Source organism: Pinus tabuliformis, chromosome 7 (genome assembly GCF_031772625.1).
Source record: "Pinus tabuliformis cultivar Carrire ecotype Pingquan chromosome 7, CPIR1, whole genome shotgun sequence".
In the NCBI taxonomy this organism is placed as follows: Eukaryota; Viridiplantae; Streptophyta; class Pinopsida; order Pinales; family Pinaceae; genus Pinus; species Pinus tabuliformis.
Window position 1 is genome coordinate 26419987 of NC_142293.1, and position 6983 is coordinate 26426969.

Sequence of the window (6983 nt, forward strand, 5' to 3'; positions counted from 1 at the left end):
ATTAGTGTGTAAGTTGAGAAATTGTCTCAACCAAGTGAGTCTAAGATAGACGCACTAGCTTAAGACCACTTACTCATGTATTTAAATGTATTATTAATTTTTTTGAATAATGTGAATTACATGAGCATGAGAGACCACATGATGGCTCTTTGCCTTTTCCACCAGTTTAATTATTATGTGTTACTTTGCTATGAATATGGTTATATGGATTTGTGATTCTTCTTCATGTGGTATCATAGATTACAGTGATTCTGGGTGTATGTGCGGTTTTTAAAGAATGAATTGTGCGTTGTGTGAAGTCATACAATCTGCATAGAATTGTGCATAGCAATATTGAGAAGTTTTATGAAAGCGCTGCTCCCTGGAGTGTTCATGTTCATAGAAAATTGTAACAAGAGATTTAGAGTGTGGTCTATGTAAGAAGAAATGTGTGAGATCTGCCTGAAATTATATTAGAAACCCGCGTAAAGAAGTTAGCCAGTTGAAGAAGCATTGAGACCTGTGCATTAAAGAGATATGGCTTGGTGGATCATAGCGTGGTCACTATGTTGAAGCGTGGTGTCTTTATTTGTTGATGAGTATTGGAACCATCCAGTGCATAAAGACATTTGGTGTCGGCTCTATCACAACACCAGAAGCTCAGCAACGAGCGTGTACTTGCAATGAGTGTGCTCAGCGAATGAATCCATTTCTAACAACAGATAAATCGTTGAACGAAGCTTACAGGAAGCATGGTGGATCTGGTATTCATGGAACTCTTATATGGTAAAAATCAAGAATCCATTTTTTTTTCTTAAATAAAAATTGTGTTGTGACCTAGAACTCTACTAAGGAATTCCATCGATCCCACAATCTATGAGTCAATGGATCTGGTGGGTAGGGAATTTCTACCTTCACAACTATAGAATTCGATGAATTTCTTCAATTTCTCATTACCTCTGGGGAGGCTGTTCAACATGCCTTGCGACAGAGATTGAACAAATATCGGGTAGTTGCAAATATACAGAGTATTGTTGAATGGATCTGGTGGTAAAGCGTAAGCTGGCGAACCAAGGCACTAGCTTCCTTTATCTGATCAAAACTACCTTCCAACTCAATATTCTTCAGATTAGTATCGGACTCATGATCTCTTATAGCCAATTTTGCACCAGTTGAATGACAAATTTACTTAGATTTTACACCACCTTTCCCAATTATAGCACCCGTAAGTGCAGCATGGGCACTTATTTTTGCAGTTGCCAAAGCACCAAATGTAGCTGCAGCTACCATACCAGGAGGATGAAAATTATTCCCTTATGAAATTGCAGAAACAAATTATTCCCTGAAGTTTGATTTTGCTTTTAATAAAATCAATGTTTTTGTCGTGGGATTTTATGCTCAATATGACCGATAGTTGAATCAACCGTCCCGAGTTCACATACCATACACTGCAATCTACCAGTGATTTAACATTAGAAGGCTCAAAATACAGCGTCAAAATTTTCACGAAGAAAAACAGTGCAAAATCGGCAATTTAAGGGTATTTTCTGAATGGAGTACTTGCTAACCTTCTTGTTTATTCTAGTATTAGGATGTAACATTCCCTCCTCCATCGCAAAAAATGTGGTTCCCTCTGTGATAGTGGGAGCATTGCGGCTTCCATATACGCCCAACAGTCTAGTGGGGAGAGGGCACATGGAAAAGGGGCGAGCAATGATTGAAAGAATACGGGGAACTAAGGATGTGCAGGCAGAGTTTGACGATCTCGTGTGGGCCAATGAAATGTTGAAAAGTGTGAAACACCCATTCTGGAACATTTTGATGAGGAAACACAGGCCTAAGTTAGTTATGGTGGTGGCCATTCCCTTCTTCCAACAGTTCACAGGAATAAACACCATCATGTTCTATGCACCGGTGCTGTCTAGATCCGCTCAGATTCATTCACAAAAAAAAAAGTGATTTTATAAAAGTTAATTCACTTTTTAAAAGGCACTTCACTAAAAACTAATGGGAGTTTAAAAGGAGTGTATGTTTTATGAATGACTACGTGGGATAGTCATTATGTATGTTTTTTTTAAAGTGGCATTTAAAAATAGAGGGGTGTTTTGCAATGGAGTGATAAGGTGAGCTTTTTAATTTGTATTTTTTTTTTTGGAGTGATATGTGGTGGATAATTTTGGGAGATATAAGGAGTGGGATAAGAAAGAGGATTAGTTCATAAGGTGTATTGTTTTGTGTTTTGGAGAAATAAGGTAATTTTGAAGAGAGGTAAAACATATATTAAAGTTAACTTTGACGCTAGAGCTTGGCATTATCATTGTTTTAGAGTCAGTTTTTTAAGAAAATTTGATGCCAAGGAATTCTCAGTTTGTGCTTGAGATGCCTCACTAAAGACATTGTCATGAAGATTTATATTGAATGTTAATAAAAACCTCTCTTTTGTGGTGATCGTGTCCTAGATCTGCCCAAAATTGAATAAGGGGATCATAGGTACACTCCGTGTCGTGAATGTGCCTGCATGATTTGAGTTGAATTTGTAAAACACTCTCTTTATTATGCTTAAACAAAAAAACTACATGCACATAAGAAAGTTTACATATACAAGTCATCGATCAAGCTCTTGAAATCAAAGCTCCCATAATCAATTAAGTTCATAAGCACAAAGCATCACATCATCAACTTGATAAAAGTAATATTTTACAACAACATTTCACAACAACTAATTCATGCCATAAAGTTAAGGAAACTAGAAATCAAGCACTTCAAGCCTAATGACATCAACATCATCAGTACTTTTTGTATCACTTGCAGATAAAAAAAATTTGAATCGTACGGGTCCATTTTCAATTGTAACCAACACCCTCATTTGATTTTTTACAGTGCGTACATTAAGTCAAGTTAGTTGTCACTTGAACATTTATCATTTGAGTGCATTTTCGACAGTGTTAGACACCCATCCTTTTTTAGCACATTCAGTGCATCACTAAGTGCAGTAATCACACAAGAGTTCAAGACAACAAGTATTTCAAGAAAGTACAATCAAGCAAGCAACCATGTTCATAACAACAATCAAGCAAGTAAACATGTTCATAAAACAATCAAGCAAGGAAGCATGAGTATTTCATTCAAGTGCGCATAAAACAATCAAGCAAGTTCAAGCACATAATCAAGCAAGCAATCATCTTCAAACGAGCGTGGACTCTGTTAGCACTTGAAATTTCACCTCAGGCTGAAAAGGCAAATCTCAAAGCTACATCAAACCATTCAGCCTCGTAGCTAGCCCTACGGGGCAGGAGAAGGCTCTCTCCGGTCAATCTCGGTAGATCTTCAAATGATGAGATGACCAAACGGGTAACACTGATATTAGGCTAGTAAACTGATTAGAAAGATTGATTTGGGGTTTTTAATTAAATAACGGGGTTTTTCTGGGCTGCATGGGCAAAATCACAGCTTGAAACAGAGAAATATAATGAACAACACAGGTTATCGACTGAGGCAAGGTAGGCAAGACATTTAGCATCAAATATAGATTTTAAATGAGACGGAAAGACTAGTGAGGAGCTGACAAGGGCATTTAACTGAATCCTTGCCAAATGGAGGAAAACATTAAACATGAACAAACTTATAGGCAGAGCATGGCAGGCATGAATTCTTACCTAAACACTTCATTTGTTCAGTTAGAAATGATCATGTAGTGAAATGAAACATAACAGATTACATATGAAACAAGAGAAAAACTTATGCTAAATCATCATGCCACAGGGATCTCAGAAATCAGAGCTGTGAAATTTTCATTAAAAATCCCTGCAAAAAACTGTACATTGAAAGCTCTGTTCCAGCACTCAACACTCAGAAACTCTCCCCTCTAACTCTCTATACTGACTAACTCTTTTTTATTACAAATGATTATTTTTATAAACTACTCTAAAACAAAAACAACAGATCGACCCCATAATCAGAGCACTGTTTGAACTGCAATTTACAATAATAGAAAGGAGCGTTACATTCTATCCTAAAACAGAACCGTGTCCCTAAAAATCCTTTGATCATTGGCTAATTAAAAGATGAATGCTGGAGCGCAGATCTCCATAGGATCAGGATTGGAATTTTAAACCAAATCGCATTTTTGGCTATGATAAATAATCTTGACTTAAGTTCGATTTGCCATTTTAATACAACAACCTTTAAGCTAATATTCCGCCGATTCAGCTTACGGTGACAACTAAACTGAGAGCGGTTTACATGGTTGCATTCAATAGCTCACAATTCAACTTCTAAGAGACACATTGCCCACAATCCCACAAAATCTCCAAAAGATCCCAACAATCTTTGGCGGAAATCATGGAACAAAATCCTGTCTGTCTCAGGCTGATTTGAAGCTCATCATCTGGAACAAAAGTCCTTTGCTAGACCTCAAATAATGCAACACAATTGACCGAGGATCGGTCACAAGATTTCCAGAACCGACCACTAGAGACTGTTTGGAAACCTATGCTAACTTCGCCTGCAACCATATATTCCATAAATACATAGCGGCCCCCATGGATCGCAGAACTGCAACTTGCAACAAACTTCAACAGATTTAAAAAAAACCCGCAATGATATCTTAGTTTTGTTTTTGTTTTTAGGCAATTGTGATGACAAACCACTCAACTTGTCTGCTAGAGTAGAGGTAATGTTGCCTTTGCCAAACTATGAAATTCTTGAATTTTCTCACGCTCTCCAACTAAGCAATTCGGATGTAAAACAGGTTGATCGCTCTGCTCAATGATAGCTTGCCCAGCCCTATGGTCACCTTGCGTTAATGCTCCAAAATCCAAACAACAGCTGCTATGACAAGGAAAAATCCACCAGTCATAGACCACATCTCTACCGTGAATGGTTGCAGAAAAGCCCAAGCGTCACTGGAATTTTTCTCTCGCAGCGGAGCCACCACAGCAAGGCCAGCTTCTATGTAAGGTTGCGTGAAGTCCACAAACCTTGACCGATTTGTCACAATCGTAATGTCCCCAACTACTGCATCAAATTTCTTTAAGGCAACCTGTTGCACAAGCTCGTCGTAATTGGGATTTTTATGGCCATTTCCAAAAGCTACAAACGTGTAGGGAAGAGCATAAGGTAATAAGCTCGCTGCAGCAATAAATACATCAATGCAGAAGCCATCGAACACGTTGTTATCTTCTACTTTCACAAACTCTTGAAATCCAACCTTTCTGGGCACACCTATGACAAGATTTTTACCATTGTTTGGGAGGGCCCACCCTCGTGGCACAAGTTTGTTTTCACCCGGCCATATTACATCATACAGTTTCTGACCTACACTATGTATGGCGTGTGAGTTGGAACCCTTTATTTCTGGAGGCGTAACAGATAGACCTGATTGATTTACCCAATAACCCACCTTGCGATACCCTGTTCCAACAATATTGATGATCTCAAAACTAGAACCAATTAAGTCCCCTCTGTTATCAAATTCACTGGACCGGTTAATTCTGTAAAATTAGTTTGTGACAATATCTTCAGCAGTTTTGGACCTTCGTCAAAGGCCTTGAGTTTTGCTAGCTCTGTTTTGTTTCCACTTGCGCTGGATACCTGAGGATACTCTGTAAAAGACACAATTCCCCCTTCACTTATGAAAGTATGTAAAGAGTGAGCAATTGCCCAGACAGCATCGTAAGCATAGTATCCAAATGCATTTAAGCGAGCATCAACACTCCCAGCTTTATGTAGATTGTTCCATCTAACAGTGAAATCATGCTCCTTATCTGAAACTGGAATATGCCGACGTAAACTGATGACTCCTTGGAGTGAGTTCATGGTATCATAATCAAGAATGCTAGAATCCAAAGCAGAAGACAGCCAATCTGTAGCTATCCAAACATAGCCACTGTTCAACATTCCAAGGTACAGTGCTTCAGAGAAAAGATTCAGACCTGCATCAGGATTCATATGTACCACAAAGATTCGTGACTCCATCAATGCTAACTGTACCAAGACACTGCCGATGTCACTTTTACTGGCTCCAGAGGCAATGCTTCTTTACGATAAATTTTAGATCTTACATCTCTAGGTGCATCACTGAGGGCAGATATTCCATTTCTCCCATAGTCATCATCTATATACACAGCGACAACATTCCTCCACTCATAAGAGCCAATCACGGCAGCAACTGCTGCCATTTCATAGAAATCACTGTGTGCTATGCGAAAAAATAAAAAAAAAATAAGGGTATTGATATGAGGCGAGAGTTGGGTCTGTTGCTCCAAATGACAGAGTTGGTATGTGGAGTTCACTTGTTACATACGAAATGACATGAGCAAGAACAGAGTACTGTGGCCCTAGTATTGCCACATTGTTCCTTTTTATTAACTGCAAAGCAAGATGGTGCTGACTTGCCGCCAGATGAACAATCGGAGATATTGGCAGTAATTTTGCTGCTCGGAGTTCTGGGCACTTTTCTTTGTCAAAGCCTATTACTTTTCCCCAACAAAAGTATTCATAAATATCAGCATCACCAGCTGAAGCAAGACAAGCAGCAACTAGAAGACGAAGCGATGAGGATATCCGCCCAACTGACCCAACGGGCAACATCAATTTTCCAGAAGAATTCTCTTTCCCACGCGATCCCTCTCTAACTTCACCCAACACAATTGAAGATTTTTGGTTGCTCATTCAAGGCAGCCTCTGCTACATGAAAAACTGGATTTTGATTTACTTTCGATTCGTCATCTTTGCTTTGAAGTAGGCTGATCTTGGAAAGTTTCAAAGCTTGTCGTGTACGAGTAATGGATGAAGGAGCGGAAGGCATTGTTGATTTGATTATTAAATTGCCAGACTGTGATTGCTGATGATGCTTTGAATTGTGCTTGTGCTTTTGCAGAGATAGGAGCTGAGGAAGCTGCTCCCTTTTGAAGAGCTGGAGATAAATTACATAATCTAAAACAACACATTAATGATTTCTTCTTCAAAACAGGGTTTTGAATAAGAATCAATCTCTGACATGA

General features: G+C 38.7%; 1 pseudogene; it reads right to left on the bottom strand.

The window, feature by feature from the left end:
* Positions 1-4780: 4780 nt before the first annotated feature.
* Positions 4781-6651, bottom strand: LOC149244941 (glutamate receptor 3.5 pseudogene; annotated as a pseudogene).
* Positions 6652-6983: the final 332 nt, after the last annotated feature.